The following is a 16841-nucleotide window of genomic DNA, read 5'->3' on the forward strand; positions in this document are numbered from 1 at the left end:
GCCCCTGGTAACAACTATTCTCCTCTCTGTCTTGATGAATTTAAATACTTTGGATACCTCCTATAAGTGGACTCCTATAGCACTTGTGTCTGGCTTATTTCATTTAGCATAACATCTTCAAGGTTCATCCATGTTGTGGCATCTGACAAGATTTCCTTCTTTGTGAAGTCTGAATAACATTTCATTGTATGTATACAGAACTTTTTAAAATCTATTCATCAGGTAATGAACGTTTGGGTTTCTTCTAGCTCTTGATTATTGTGGAAAATGGTAAAAAGACTTTAAAGAATGATGCATAGTTTCTGTCCTAGGCTAGTAATATAGTTCACTTAACAATCCTTGTATTGATGGATTTATAGGTGACTTCTGTTTTCCCCTACCATGAATATCTGATGAATGTCTTTCCTGTAAATCATTGGTATGTCTCTGATTATATCCTTAGAATATAAATTTCTGGAATAGAATTACTAAATCAAAAAGGGTGCACATTTTTAAGACTTTTGGCACAAGCTTTTTTTTTTTTTAATCTTTAATTTTTTTTTTTAACAGGGACAGAGAGAGTGTCAGAGAGAGGGATAGATAGGGACAGACAGACAAGAACAAAGAGAGATGAGAAACATTAATCATCAGTGTTTTGTTGCGACACCCTAGTTGTTCATTGATTTCCCTCTCATATGTGCCTTGACTGTGGGCCTTCAGCAGACCGAGCAACCCCTTGCTGGAGCCAGCGACTTTGGGTCCAAGCTGGTGAGCTTTTTGCTCAAGCCAGATGAGCCCGCGCTCAAGCTGGCGACCTTGGGGTCTTGAACCTGGGTCCTTCGCATCCCAGTCCGACGCTTTATCCACTGTGCCACCGCCTGGTCAGGCAGGCACAAGCTTTTAAATGATCTTTCAGAAGTGTATGAACAGTGTGGAAGGGAACCCATTTCTCCACACTCTTGCCAATGTTGGGTATTGTCTTTAAAAACCAAGACAACAGAAGACCTTTGCCAATTTGATAGTTGAAAATGGTTTCATATTGTTGTTTTGATGTGAATTGCCAGCAGAGAGATTGAACTTTGTTTTTTTATGTACTTACTAGCTAGCTATGGTGTGTGTGTGTGTGTGTGTGTGTGTGTGTGTGGAGTCTGTTCACATCCTTTGCCCATTTTCTATTAAGATACTTTATATCTTGCCTGACCTGTGGTGGCGCAGTGGATAAAGTGTCGACCTGGAAATGCTGAGGTTGCCAGTTCGAAACCCTGGGCTTGCCTGGTCAAGGCACATATGGGAGTTGATGCTTCCAGCTCCTCCCCCCTTCTCTCTCTCTGTCTCTCTCTCTCCCTCTCTCTCTCCTCTCTAAAAATGAATAAATAAATAAAAATATTAAAAAAAAAGATACTTTATATCTTATTTATTTTAAGACCTCTTTGTAGATTCCTAATATTCAGTCTTTATCATATGTTACAGGCATTTTTGCCAATTTATTATTTGTCTTTTAAATTTTATGGTGTTTTTGACACCTGACATTTAATACGGTCAAGTCAGTGCCGTATTTCTTTTCTTTTTCTTTTTTTTTGTATTTTTCTGAAGCTGGAAACGGGGAGAGACAGTCAGACAGACTCCCGCATGCGCCCGACTGGGAACCACCTGGCATGCCCACCAGGGGGCAATGCTCTGCCCCTCCAGGGCGTCGCTCTGCCGTGACCAGAGCCACTCTAGCGCCTGGGGCAGAGGCCAAGGAGCCATCCCCAGCGCCCGGGCCATCTTTGCTCCAATGGAGCCTTGGCTGCCGGAGGGGAAGAGAGAGACAGAGAGAAAGGGGGGGGGTGGAGAAGCAAATGGGCGCCTCTCCTATGTGCCCTGGCCGGGAATTGAACCCGGGTCCCCCGCACGACAGGTCGACGCTCTACCGCTGAGCCAACCGGCCAGGGCCCAGTGCCGTATTTCTTTATGGTGTCTTTCCTCTGTGGGTTACCGATAAGACTGGTGAAATGCCAGGTGAGGCCAGTCTGCTTTCTCCTGCTTCCCGCTTCAGTTCAGAAGGATGAAGTTGTAGCTGTGTTAGGTTAGTGCAGAGCATTATAAGTTTCGAACTCAATCATTCATTAATTTTTTCACTCACAAATATTCATCAAGTGCCCACCATGTTCTAGGCACTGTATTAGACACTGGGTTGCTCAGTAGGCACCTGGATTGCCTGATTATGGTGCCTGTACACCGTGGACTTTCACAGATAGTCCCCATTTCAAATATTCCACCCATTGTCAGTCTTAGGTGTTAGACTACCTGTGCTGAATTTGGCTTTCAAATGTATGGATGTTTTATCCTTTGTAACATGCTCACAGGGGATCCTTCTTTGCCTGCCTATGCTTAGACCCAGAGGCAAGTACATCATCCAGAATGCAGTAAAAGGGCCAAGGTCCTGCTGCAGTGGAAGGTGTGACTGTAAGGTGAGCATCTTCCCTGCTGTTCCTAAAATGAAGCAGCATATGTCTGAGGCATCCAGTGGAACAGCCAAGTCCCTGTCCTTTCTCCCTGGACTACACTGCTCATGCTGGCACAGTCATTTTGCCTTTCTAAGCTCTACAGCAAGTCAAAGCCCGAGAGAGGACCCTTTCAACAATAAGCTTCTTTACACTGTTGCCATGGGAGAGAGCCAGAATGGAGGAGCCTCAAGAGTCTCAAACACAGAGGATTCTCTAGGTTTTAAAGATTCTTTCAAGCAGCAGTTAGCCCCAGACAGCACAGCGTGAGCACCGATCCTCAGGTGGGGTGAACACCCGAGTCAGATGTCCTGAAAGCCCTCTGCGTGATGTGTCCCTGCCTCCTCGGGCTGCGGGACTTCTGATGGTAACACTGATTGATGATCATGAGAGTCCCGCGCGGGAGTATTATGCCTTTGTTGGATTTGGTTTCAGCCCTTGCTGTGGGCCAGGAAATGAAGTTTTAAAAACTACCCTGTTGTATAATACTTCAGTTGGTCAGCTGCCCATGCCTGAACAACTCTTCTTTGGGATTTTATAAATTTTGTAGTTTTTTTTCCCTTTTAATAAGTCCTTATAATTCAAAACAAACAGTGAGTGGCTTTTTATTAATAATTGCTTTGTGGAGAAGGAAATTGAGGCAGACTGATCCATTCCAGCCTATACATGTGGCTGGTTGGCGTCAGGGAGACTTCCAGTATATTTTGGTTTTATTTCCAGCTGGACACCAGCTGGATTATAAAACGATATAAATTAAGAGCCTTCTATTCAGAAAACCCATTCAGCCTGACCAGGTGGTGGCGCAGTGGATAGAGCGTCAGTCTGGGATGCGGAAGGACCCAGGTTCAAGACCCCAAGGTTGACAGCTTGAGCGCGGGCTCAACTGGTTTGAGCAAAAGCTCACCAGCTTGGACCCAAAGTCGCTGGCTTGAGCAAGGGGTTACTCTGTCTGCTGAAGGCCCACGGTCAAGGCACGTATGAGAAAGCAGTCAATAAACAACTAAGGTGTCGCAGCGAAAAACTGATGATTGATGCTTCTCATCTCTCTTCGTTCCTGTCTGTCTGTACCTATATATCCCTCTCTCTGTCTCTGTGTAAAAAAAAAAAAAAAAAAAAAAGAAAACCCATTTATCTGATTATCTTGGACACACTTGTCATTCTGTCAGATGAAAGAGGGCCACAAACTCAAGAGAATGGTCTGTAACTGCTCATCGAGAGAGCTTTCTGTGTTCTATTGGAAATGTTTTATGTCTTCTCTGTCCAGTACTTTAGCCACTAGCCCCATGTGGCTACTGACACTTGAAATGTGACTAGTGTGACTGAAAACCTGAATTTTAAATTGTTTTGTTATAATTTTAATTAAAATTATAAAGCCACACCAGGGTAGTGGATAGTGTATTGCACAGAACAGATCTGTAAAGTACTAGATTCATGTTTTTCAAACTTTTTGACTAACTGTGAGGAGCATGTTTTATATTGTACCATAGCACAGACGCACATGTGAACACACACACACACACATACATGCACGCTCACGTATCACCAAAGTTTCACTGAACAATACTTAGCCTTACACAGTGCATGCTGGTATTTTCTATTGGATGCTGTCCCCTTCCTTCCTTCCTTCCTTCCTTCCTTCCTTCCTTCCTTCCTTCCTTTCCTCCCTCACTCCCTCTTTCCTTCTTTCCTTCCTTCCTTCCTTTCTTCCTTCTTTTAGCAAGAGAGAGGGAGAGACAGACAGGAAGGGAGAGAAAGGAGAAGCATCAACTCAGTTGTGGCACCTTCTTCCCTCCCTTCCTTCCTTCCTTTTTTAGCAAGAGAGAGGGAGAGACAGACAGGAAGGGAGAGAAAGGAGAAGCATCAACTCAGTTGTGGCACCTTAGTTGTTCATTGATTGCTTTCTCATATGTGCCTTGACTGGGGGGCTACTGCAGAGTGAGTGACCCCTTGCTCAAGCCAGTGACCTTGGGCTTCAAGCCAGCGACCATGAGGTCATGTCTATGATCCCACACTCAAGCCGGCAACCTTGGGATTTTGAACCTGGATCCTCAGTGTCCCAGGTCAATGCTCTATCCACTGCACCATGGCCTGGTAAAGCTGCTCTAATTCATTTTTTAAAGCTACGGGCTGTGACTTGATAAGTTGATCTCGTGACTTACACGTGGGTTGAACATCGCTTGTACTATATCTGTTCCTACCTCCAACCATTTTCTCTACCTCTTCTGCTGTTTCTGCATCTGGCCTTCTTGCATGATCTTTGTATTTGCTGTTCCCTCTACCTGGTATGCTTTTCCCTGTGTCATTTCATGACTGCATTCCTTACATTCTCAGGCTTCTGCTCAAATGCTCAGCAGAGATTTCCTCCTGCAACCGCCATACTGTAGGTACTCCACATCCGTCTCACCCTGCTTTGCTTTTCTCTGTAGCAGTGTCCGCCACCTGACATACACGTTCTTTGTTCATTGTCTTCCTTCCTAGCTAGAATATCAGCTCTTTGAAGACAGGGACTGTTTTATTTGTTGATGTCCCAGCACTCATACTAGAAGTTCTATAAATATATTTGTTGAATAAATGAACTGATATGGCCCATGACCTTTCTCAGAATTTCTGTCATATGCTGAGTGGCTTCATATGCTGAGTGGTTGGTGGGATCTTTCCTTCATTACTTGGGAGATACTGAGTTCACACCAGCAGCCCGGCTCTCTCTCTGGGCACTGGGGAAAGGTATGTGAGAGGAGAAGGTGGACACATCTCTGTCCTCTTGGAAATTTTGGTTGGCTTTCAGGTTTCTGCCATGTGTGGGTCCAGGAATGTTGTACTGGAACTTGTCTGGATAGGTACTCAGTGGTGAAAGGACTCATGGAGAGCTTATATTTTTCCCAAGTATAAGCAGCCCCTTAGTAGGGCTGTGGTGGCGTAGGACAGCACTGCATGGAGGCCCAGGAAAAGAATGGCAAATGGAATTTTACCTGAAGCACTGGGGGCTAGCTTCTGTTGTAGACTCTGAGAGTCTGAGACTAGAACTCAGGTCTCTCACCTTCCACGCCAGAAGCTCTCCCGGCCTACATCCTTTACGGGTTTCTCTTACATTTGCCTCTCAACATAGAAATAAAAATGACCAACCTAAAAAGAAATTGTTATTGCTTCAGTGCTGAGTTGCAGGCTTTATGAGAATTGAGTAATGAGTTTGGTGGCTAGCTAGATAATTATAATCATACCTTGAAATTTTTATTAGCCCATCTTTATACCTGCTGGTTTCTGCTTACACTATGGATATGTTGGTGGTTCTTGAATCCATTCTGAAGGCACAAAGTGTTTCTATTCTCAGCCTGCTTTCCCTCATCTTTCCCTTGTAGACAGATTTATTATTCCTTAGACTTTCCCTCTGTCTTTCATTAGAGAATCATTGGGGTGGTGCTATTTTTTTCCTCCTTTGTTAAGTGTACACATTAAATATAATTAGTTGGATGACTTTCTTTTTTTTTTTTTTTCAACAGGAAGTCTTCAAGGAGAATATTATAATATTAAGCCTCTCTGTAATAAACAGTGGAGCTGGTCCAATACATCCAAAATATCTGAGCAATCTCATTATATTGTGTACTTGAGCTTTTAGCTGCATAAATTTTACAGTGCACCGTCTGACAGTATTTGTGATAAATATTCCCTAGTGATTAAATCACCGTTTTGCGATCGTGTGCACAGAGAGAGCGTCCGCCAAGCTGCTCCCCGCTCATCCAGCTCAGAGTAGGCCCCTGATTTATATCTCAGAAGCCTTTTGTTAATTTTAGTTGAGCTGTTTTATAGAAGTCGTGGATTTTCGTATAACAGTTTTACGTAAGAAATCCCTTTTTAGGGAGGGACAGAGAGGGTGGGAATTGAACTGCTTGCTCGGCAGGGAAGACCAGAAAATGGATCCTGAAGTGAGAGAGAAGCTGTGTCTTCTTGGTCGTGGTTAATAAATATTTACAGTGAAGTCTTGAGCTGCAACGCTGCAGGTTTTTTTTTTTTTTTTTAGCAGAAATGTTTCATAACCACGAACTATTTGATGAGCTGGTGGAGCAGGCCACGGGGGCGCAGTGTGCAGCAGGCTGACACCACGCCCCACTGATTAGGGACGTGCTGTCCGCAGGGCTTTCCCTGCGTAAATGCAGGGGTCCCAGCTGGGATTCTGACTGTTCCCGGGATGGAACTCGTGGGAGTGTGCAGGGGCCCCGAGGAATGACTGCCGATTTGCAGCCAGCCCCACGTGAAGCTCAAACGGATAGTTTGTGTTTTAAATAATGGATAGTTAGCTCTGCAAACAAATGAGACGGAGCCTGCTGCCTGCAGAAGTGCCCCTGGAGGTGCACAGAGAGTGCTTGCGGAGGGGCATCCACTCCCTCCGGGGCACAGGAAGCCTCTCTCCTCAATCTCGGGACCCTGGCTGGCTAAGAGAAAGGGGAGCCGTGGGGTGTGTGTGTGTGGGGGGGGGGAGTGGAGGCGGAAGGGCTGTTGCAGCAGACCACGGGGTTGGGGCACCAGATCTGAGAGGAAAGCCCAGCTGATGGGGAGATGGTGTCCTAACAGGGGCTTGTGAACTGCTAGAATCATACGGTTTCTTGCGACTACCATTGTTGGCTGTGGACCAGTAGCAATAGCATCGTCTGGAAGATTGTTAGGAATGCAGGATCCTAGGCTCTGTTCAGACTTCTGGATTCAGAATCTGAACTCTTAACAGGATCTCCAAGTGATTTGTGTGCACACTCAAGTTTGAGAAGTACTGACTGACAACCGTCAATTTAATACATTTAAAGACCCTTGGTCAAACACGAAATGTTAACGATTTATAAAGAAGATTAGGAAGTCATTCAAATCCAAGCTGGTTTGCATCCCATCCCCCATGTTTTAGGGGAGGAAGGGCTGATGACAATAATAAAGTGAAATTAGCTGGGAATGGAATTGGTGGGAATTTTCATACAGTTTTGACCCCCACACACTGTAGCCGATATGAACAGAGAGCGGGGCTTTTCAGACCTGAGCAGGCATCAGAATTTCCGGAGGGCTTGTTAAAACGCACCTCTGGGTCCACCCCAGAGTTTCTGATTCGGTAGATTTGAGGTGGGGTCCGAGAACTTGCCTTTCTAACAAGTTCCCAGTGCTGCTGTTGCTGGACGGGGACCACACTTTGAGACTCACACTCTTCAACTGGAATCTTTTTTTTTTTTTTTTTGTATTTTTCTGAAGCTAGAAATGGGGAGAGAAAGTCAGACAGACTCCCGCATGCGCCCAGGATCCACCCGGCACGCCTACCAGGGGCGACGCTCTGCCCACCAGGGGGCGATGCTCTGCCCCCCCCCCCCCCCCGGGCGTCGCTCTGTCGCGACCAGAGCCACTCTAGCGCCTGGGGCAGAGGCCAAGGAGTCATCCCCAGCGCCCGGGCCATCTTTGCTCCAATGGAGCCTTGGCTGCGGGAGGGGAAGAGAGAGACAGAGGAAGGGGGGGGGGGTGTGGAGAAGCAAATGGGCGCTTCTCCTATGTGCCCTGGCTGGGAATCGAACCCAGGTCCCCCGCACGCCAGGCCGACCCTGTACCGCTGAGCCAACCGGCCAGGGCCTCTTCAACTAGAATCTTGATCACAGTGGTTCTATGACATTTGTCCGTGCAGTCCCTGCCCTGTGAAGTGCGTGTGCTGGAGCCAAGCATGGTCACCTCTCCTGCCAGGTCTCTCACCATGTCTCCTGTACAACCGTTTCTCAGAGTGTCATCCTGCTCCACCTATACCTGTGGATTCCCAGGACCCACCCACCCTTCTGAGTCAGAATCCCCGAGAATGGGGCACAGGATGGTCCACAAGCGTCCCTGGGTGACTCTTAGTTACTCATAGGATAAGTAGCCATTGCCCTGTGTGCTTCTTCCCAAATGCACTGCAGCCTTAGTTTCGAGGCTGTGTTTTGCTCTTCGCCCTTTGTCACTGAGCTTGGACCACAGCTGCACTGGAATGCTCTCTCACACCTGCTTACCTGCTAGGATTCTTGCATCCTTCCAGGTCTTTCTCCTCAGAAGTGCCATCCTCATTGAGACTTGCCTTGTCCCCCTCTCCCCAAGCTGGATGTAATTCTTAAAACATGCTTAAAAAAAAAAAAAGCTTAAAAAATGAGATGCCCGTCCTTATATTTTGATCAACTGTAAGACACCATTTTCAACCTCCCCCTGCCCCTCCTCTTTCTGAATTAAATTGACAATATATGGCACACGTGGTTTATTGTGGGATGTAGGTCAGTGGACAGTGCCATTAAAAACAAGGAAAAGAATAAGAAAAGCCTATGGCTTCTCAAAGTGGTTACGTGTTAAAAACCCAATGGTACGTTACACAAACAACACTGTCCCTCTGGCTATTACGTATGTGGTTATAGCCGCTACTCAGTGTAGACTCCTGGATCGCTGAGACTGTATTATAATCATCAGTTTGGTCCCCCATGTACCTGGCTCATAGTAAGTGCTCAATAAATATTAGTTGAATGACATGAATGTGATTCATTTTTCTGTGGGTGAAGTTGACACAATTCCTCTTCTGGTCTGGTCCTTTGTTACATGTGGAAATACATCCCCTGCTCTGGATACTGATGAGAAAGGCAAACAGAGACGTTCAACCAGGAGAATGATGATCTTCATTCAGGCTTTAAATATACAGTGCCCCTTAGGAACGTCCCAGGGCCAGCCTGCTTTTGCAGAATCCTGGATGTCTCTGGGAGTCAGGATGGAAATGGGGTGGGAGAAGGGATTAGGGACATGCTCCCCCCCCCCCCCGCCTCTATGCAGGGCGTGGGGAAAGCGTAAACCCCTCTAGTCCAGAGACTATGGGTCTCTAGTATCTCTGTACACCCAGCACTTAGAATAAAGAGCAGGGAATCAGTGCTTGTTGAATGAACTGAATGAGTGAAAGAAATCTTGGCTTTGAGTCCTGTTAAGGTATCAAATCTTGACCTCTTTATATCTCATTTGCTTCATTTGTAGGGGAGGGATGTCAATATGTGCTCTATCTCAAGGATATTTTAAGATGAGTTAATTAATCTGAGGACATTTTTTTTTTTCTTTTTCATTTTTCTGAAGCTGGAAACAGGGAGAGACAGTCAGACAGACTCCCGCATGCGCCCGACCGGGATCCACCCGGCACGCCCACCAGGGGCAATGCTCTGCCCACCAGGGGGCGATGCTCTGCCCATCCTGGGCGTCGCCATGTTGCGACCAGAGCCACTCTAGCGCCTGAGGCAGAGGCCACAGAACCATTCCCAGCGCCCGGGCCATCTTTGCTCCAATGGAGCCTTGGCTGCGGGAGGGGAAGAGAGAGGCAGAGAGGAAAGCGCGGCGGGGGGGGGGGTGTGTGTGTGTGGAGAAGCAAATGGGCGCTTCTCCTGTGTGCCCTGGCCGGGAATCGAACCCGTGTCCTCCGCACGCTAGGCCGACGCTCTACCTCTGAGCCAACCGGCCAGGGCAATCTGAGGACATTTTTAAAAGTGTTACATATGTGTTATAATCTAGAGCAGAAGAGAACCTTCTTGGTGTTTCGTACAGGTATATCTCTTCTTGGTCTTCAAGGCCTATTTTAAAGATTTGTCAGTTAGGAGACCCTTGGTTCTCTGGGTTGGCTCATTCTCTGCTGGTTTTCTCTCTGAATTTGCAGCAAACGAGGTGCAGGTGTTGAAAGTGTTTCGGTGTCACCATGCTATATCAAGGGATCTTCCTGCTAACACTTGTTTCTCTGACAGCTATATTTTGTACTTTTTACTGTAGCTTTCATTGAGGAAACTTCAGGCTTAGATGAATGATTTGTTGTGGCATTTCCTTTTGGAACATAAGATTTGAAATGGGATAAATATATAGGAGAGACGTCAGGTGCAGTAGCAAGAGTGGGAGGAAGACAGTGTTTGAACTTGGGTCAACTTGAGTTCAAGTCCTGACTCTGCCTCTCATGTATAGTATATGCAATCTTCGGTATTTTTTGGGTAATATTTTATTATGGAGAGTTTTAAATACACACAACATATGCAGAATAGTATAATGAACCCTCTATTTGTTAACTAAATGCCAGTTTGTTTCAACTGTAGCACCTTCTGCTGCTCTTCCTCCAGTATCATTTTAAATAAAATCCAGGGTGTCATATTACTTTATTCATCGATATTTCAGTATGAAGCTATAAAAGATAAGAAGTTTTTAAAAACAACTAAGATATCACTATCATATCTGAATAAATTAACAATTGTTTAATATCAGAATTCTGAGATCATTTCCAATAGAATCAAAATGCTGTAAATTTTTTTTTTGTTTTTACCGTTTGTTTGAATTAGGATCCATACAAGGTCCACATTGTGCAATTTGTAAAAATGTCTTTTAAAGTTTCTTTTAATCTTTTGGTTCTTCTTCATCTTAATTTTTTCACCTAAAAGTGCAAAGAAAAAGAAACTAGGTTATTTATTTGTCTTATAGAATTTCTCCGTGTGGATTTTGCTGGTAGTATCTTTGTGTTGTACTTCCTGTGAATTAGAGGCATGACCAGGTTTAGGTTAGGTTTTTCATTTGGGTTTTGAATCTTGAGCATGTGATTTGTTCTTTCTGACCTCTGTGAAACGGAGGGACACGCACTGCCCCTCTCATAGCTGTTACGAAATGTAAAAAGAAAAGGTCCCGGGAAGGACCACATACTTGCCATATGAAAAGTAGTTGTCTTTATGGTAGGATTACACTTTTTGCTAGTGTTTTAGAGGTTGGGCTGTGGGGAAGCTGTTTTCCTCCCACATGGATCAGATTTAATATTGCAGTTCGGGGCTGTGTCAGAAGGCAGAGCAGCAGATGGCTTTGGGAATGAATTTTCCACTTACTAATTTTCAAGTTTGGGACAAGGTACTTAAACTCTCCGAGCTTTCCTCATTCTCTCAAATGTGGCTAATAACACATATCTTCAGAGTTGTGAGAAATGGCGATGTATGCAAAAGCCTTGAATGTAGAGCTCATCGTGGGGTTGGTGCTCTTTGACAGTGTTATTCTTATACCTGAGTTCTGATATGGGACTTGGCCCTTAGTGGGTGAAGGGATGCTGAATATGGCTGAATGAGCAAGGGGCAGGTCTTATGGGCTAACAGTGTAGCTAAAATTCTCCTCTTTTAAACATATTTGGGGATAAAAATACTTTAGAAAATGATTAAAAGAGGAAACAAAAATAAACTCTTTGGACGCTTAGCTTGATTATATGCAGTGGTATGCAGATGTGGGACTGTGGATGAAAACGTACTTATTTCTGTGGCATCAGGAGAAAGGATGGAATTCTATTCCACACTGAGTCACATATGATCTGGATGGAGAAACCCAGCGAGACAACACCGCAGTCAGGTGATCCAGGGTGACAGCCCAGTAATGAGGTGCGTTGATGTGCACCCCTTCTGATGCACTGAGAAGGGCAAAACATCATGCTTGGGGGATTTCTTTTACTAAAAACGCACAAACTCACTCTCTGATGAGAAAATATCAGGCAAACCCAAATCGAGGGACATTCTACAAAATACCTGACCAGTTCTCTCCGCAGATGTCAAGGCTGTGAAAGACAAAGACTGAGGAACTGTCACAGATTGGCGGAGGCTAAGGAGACTTGAGAACTAAATGCAGGATTGGGTCCTGCATGGGAAGAAGAACGTTAGAGGCAGAGCAGGCAACATCCAAATAAGGTCTGTAGAGTAGCTGATAGTTTGTATTATGGTTTTGTAAGATGTTACCATGAGAGCAAGCTGGCTGACAGGTACTGAACTCTCTGTACTGTTTTGGTAATTTTCTGTAAGTCTAAGATAATTGAAAAAGTCAAAAGCATGCTATGGGATACACGACAGCTTTTGTGAAATGTACTGTTTTACGGGAAGTGGAGGGGGCTTCATTTGTGGCATATAAGCTTAGGAGCTAGAACCGCTAATTTACTCTTGAGCTAAAGCAGTCAAGTTATATCTTGACTGATGATGTTCCTGACTGTTAATGAGAGAGCAAGGTGTGTTAACTCTGAGGTTCTCGGAGGCCATCCTGGTGCACAGGTGGTTGGGTACTTGGAGCTGACAGCATTTTGGCTGTATCACCTTTCCCTTGGTCATTTTGACGAGGCTGACTGGCTAATAATGATGATTACCTCCTTAGATCGGATGCCTGTTGTTTGCTAAAAGCTGAGTGCTAAGTGCTTATCATCATTAATCCTCATAACATCCTTGAAAGGCAAATGATAGGTCCCCCATTTTTATGATATATCTCAGGGAGATTCATTTGTCTAGGATCACTCAGCTGGAGTGGAAATCTGATTCCAAAGCCCAGATTCAGACAGTTTTCTGCTCTCCTTTCCTCTAATGGTGCTGCTGACCCGTCTACTGCCTGCGCTCCCCTGCGGAGCCCCCGGCCTGGCTCCACCGTCATCACATCTGCCTGTACTCGGTAAAAGAGAAGAATAAGGGATACCAGGATCTTTTTATCCTCTATTATCTGTTTAAGCATTGGACTGGTATTTTATGTAGGCTCTTTGGGGCTGTTAATAGGTTTCTGTGGTCAAATATGTTCGGGGGAACTTAGGGATAAATTAAACAGCTCTCCACCTTTGCCGGAGAAAACCATGCAAGCAGGCTGGCTTTCCCATCAGCTTATTTATTATCACTAACCTCAAGTGCGCTGCTGGAGCTGAGCGTCTCTACTGCCCGCCCAGTCCCCGCCACCCTCCAGGATGACCGCCTCAGACCATTTTCTCCCTCGTGAGATGTCCATATCTCCCAAGAAAAAACAGGTAGTCTGAAGGAAGATTTCCCTGAGCTGCCCCCTCCGCCGTGACCAAGCTGCCTGACTTCTGCCTTCTCCCCGGGTAAGGAGGAGTCATGTTTGATTCCTGTGCAGAGACCGAGGACTTGCTGTGGGGCCCCTCTCTCCCATCTCAGAGAAGCATGTTGATTGATCTCTGTCCACTTTAGACCACACCCCCTTCAGCTGCTGCCTGTGCCCCTGTGCCCCTTTTCAGCAGACCCCTTGAGTTTCCTTAGTCTCCGATTTCCCTCTTCCCATTCTCTCTTTCTCTTTAAATTGGGGTGAAGCACAACACTAACCATTTCAATGTGTTGAAGTGTACAATTCAGTAGTATCTGATATGTTCACAATGTTGTGCAGCCAACACATCTCTCTAGTTCCAAAACCTTCTCATCAGCCCCAAAGTAACGTGTCTCCCGTACTTGTTAAGCAGTCACCCTCTGTGCTCCCTTCCTCCTGGCGTCCTGCAACCACAAATCTGTTTTCTGTCTCTATGGATTTAGCTATTTTGTATATATTATATAAATGGAGTCATACAACATGCTGACCTTATATCACTTAGCATAATGTTTTCACGGTTCATCCATGTTGTAGCATGCGTCAGAATTTTATTCTTTTTTACTGCTTAGTAATATCCCAGTGTATGTATATAGCACATTCTGTTTATCCAGTCAGATGTCCATGGACAGTTGAGTTGTTTCCACATTTTCTATTGTGAATAGTGTGGCTATGAACATTCATATCCAAGTATTTGAGTATCTGTTTTTAATATACTCAGGCATATCCCTAGGAGTAGAATTACTGGGTGAAATGGTAATTCCATGTCTCACTTTTTGGGTAACTCTCAAACTGTTTGGAGGCCTGTACCAAGAGGCTGGGTTATTTACATTGCCACCAGCAATATACAAGGGTTCGTTTTCTTACATCCTTACCAACAGTTATTTTCTGCTTTTTTTTTATAGCCTCCCTAGTAAATGTGAAGTGGCATTTCATTAAGGTTTTGATTTGCATTTCCCCAAAGGTTAATGATATAAAACATCTTTACATGTGCTTTTTGGCCATTTCTATAACTTTGGAGAAATGTCTGTTTAAGCTGTTTTCCATTTTTTCATTGGGTGGTTTTTTGTTGTTGCATTTTCCATTCTCTCTGGAATCTACTCTCATTGGGTTTTCCTCCTTATCATTCCACAAAGTTGCTCTTTTATTTTTCTTTTTTTAAGTGAGAGAAGGGGAGATAGTGAGACAGACTCTCCCAGGAGCCCTGACTGGGATTCACTTGGCAGCCCCCCCCCCTCGTCTGGGGCCAATGCTTGAATCAGCCGAGACATTTTTAGCACCTGAGGCGGATGCTCGGACTAACAGAGGGGAAAAGGGAGAGGAGTAGAGGGAGGGGGAAGAGAAACAGATGGTTACTTCTCTTGTGTGCCCTGACTGAGAATCGAACCTGGAATGTCCATATGCTGGGTCATCCCGGCCAGGACCAAAGTTGCTCTTTTCAAGGTTGCCAATGGCTTCCCACTTTCTCAAATCCAGTGACCCATTTTTTTTAAATTATTTTTTTTATTTATTCATTTTAGAGAGGAGAGAGAGTAAGAAAGAGAGAGAAAGTGGGAGGAGCTGGAAGCATTAACTCCCCTATGTGCCTTGATGAGACAAGTGCAGGGTTTTGAACTGGCAACCTCAGTGTTCCAGGTCGACACTTTTTCCACTGCACCACCACAGGTCAGGCCAGTGACCCCTTTTAATTCCTTATGTTATTGTTCTCATGGCAGCATTTAAGGAAGAATCACTTCTTTCTTCTTGAGATGCTTTCTTCACTTGGCTTCCCAGATGCCATTATTTCTTCATTCTTTTCAGCTGCTGTTGCTGGTTCCTCCTCATCTTCCTGATCTCTAAATGCTAAGCTTCCTCAGAGCTCAGCATTCAGATCTCTTCTTTTCCTGTCTCCACTTTTCTGGTGACTCCATCCTTCCAACTGTTTGGGTCAGAAATCTTGGAGTTGTCATTGTCCTCTTTCTTTCCTCATTCACCTGGCTCTACCTTCATAATATATTCATGTCTCACAACCTGGATTGCTTTCACCCTGATCCAGAGCACTATCATTCGTCAGCTGGATTTTTGAAGTAGACTACTAATTGGTCTCCGTGCTTCTCCCCTTGCCTCTACCATCTATTCTGTGTGAAACACATGCAGCAAGAGAGATCCTGTTAAATTGTGAGTCAGATCATCTTATAGCTCTGCTCTGAAACCTCCAAGTTGCATCTCATTTCACTCCAAGTTTGAGCCAAAATCTCTATTATTCAGCCCTGGCTTCCCTTACCTCCTCTCCTATCCCTTCCCCCTTGGCTCATACCACGCCAGCAGACATGAACCTCTTTGCTGTGTCTCAGGCCTGTCAAACACACTCCTGCCTCAAGGCCTTTGCCCATACTGCTCCCTCTTGCCTGGAGTGCTCTTCCTCCTGAAAGCCGCCTGGCTTTCTCCCTTCCTGTCTCTGCCCCAATGTTTCTATTGACCACTCTACATAAAATTAAATATATATTCTCCTTCTGATTTCCCTTACTTTACTTAATTTTTCTCCTTAGTACTTTATTTCTTGGCGTCCCTTTTAGAATGTTAACTCTGTGCAGGAAAGGACTTTTTAAAATTCATTTATTGCTGTAGTCCCAATGTTTATAACTATGTCCAGTACAGCAACATAGATACTTGGGACTTGTAGTTTGTAATATGCTGATGCTTATTATAAATCTCTAAGAAGAGAATATTTTTGCTGTATTTCTCTCACTGCCTTTCTCTCTCTATCTCTTCCTTTTTTAAAATTTTTATTTTTTTAACCTATAGCATCTATTTTTCACAAAATACTTTTTTGGAAATGCTGAACAGACTCTTATTTGTAATAAGTTATGTTTTGGGTGATGTAGGTGGGATGAATGTTATATTACTGAATATTTTCCCCTTGATTAATGAAACATTTCAGCATTTAGGAAAATGGTAGCTCCGGAAGGCCTGAACTTATCCTGAGGGTGTTCTCTGATAACTCATTAGGTAAGATCTGGCCAATTATTCTTTGATTTTGAAAAGTAGTTTTACATTTACGTTTATGGTTGCATGGTTTGATAAGCAAAATGTGCTGTAACTCGGAAGCAGTTTCCCCTAGAGCTGTTGAAACAGTTCAAACGGGTCCTTTCTTTGCTTTTGTTTAGATTTCCCCAGCTGATCTCTGCGTGCCCTTGGGGATATCGGCACCCTGCAGGGCCCCGTAGACAGCTGCTGTCCTGTTGTGGGATCAGACTTACCTGGACCCTCTCAGAAGCAGCTCTGAGAGAGCAGGGCGTATTTCTCTTTTGTTTACCACTGTAGACCCAGACACCTAGCACCATGCTGTTCACATCATAGGTGGCCAATTAATATCTGTTGAATGAACCTTTGAAGTAGGATCAGGGAAATCACATTCCACTTGACCTTGCCTCATGATGACTTCTAATTAGAGTTCACCTTCAATGACTTTTCTTTGAAAATATGTTTGAGAATACAGCCCCAACGGCTTTCATAACTAGAATTTTTTTTGTAGTCCTTTGTGGG

The 16841-nt window shown here is 44.6% G+C and overlaps 1 protein-coding gene and 1 non-coding gene across 6 annotated transcripts in view; one reads left to right on the plus strand and one right to left on the minus strand.

The window, feature by feature from the left end:
• The window catches only part of KIAA1549L (KIAA1549 like), a 289877-nt gene that overhangs the window by 36721 nt on the left and 236315 nt on the right, over window positions 1-16841 (plus strand). The gene's annotated exons all lie outside the window — the stretch shown is intronic.
• On the minus strand, window positions 1839-1914 carry TRNAD-GUC (transfer RNA aspartic acid (anticodon GUC)). The gene has a single exon. It is a non-coding gene; the product is annotated as a tRNA-Asp (tRNA).

Source organism: Saccopteryx bilineata, chromosome 1 (genome assembly GCF_036850765.1).
Source record: "Saccopteryx bilineata isolate mSacBil1 chromosome 1, mSacBil1_pri_phased_curated, whole genome shotgun sequence".
Classification (NCBI taxonomy): Eukaryota; Metazoa; Chordata; class Mammalia; order Chiroptera; family Emballonuridae; genus Saccopteryx; species Saccopteryx bilineata.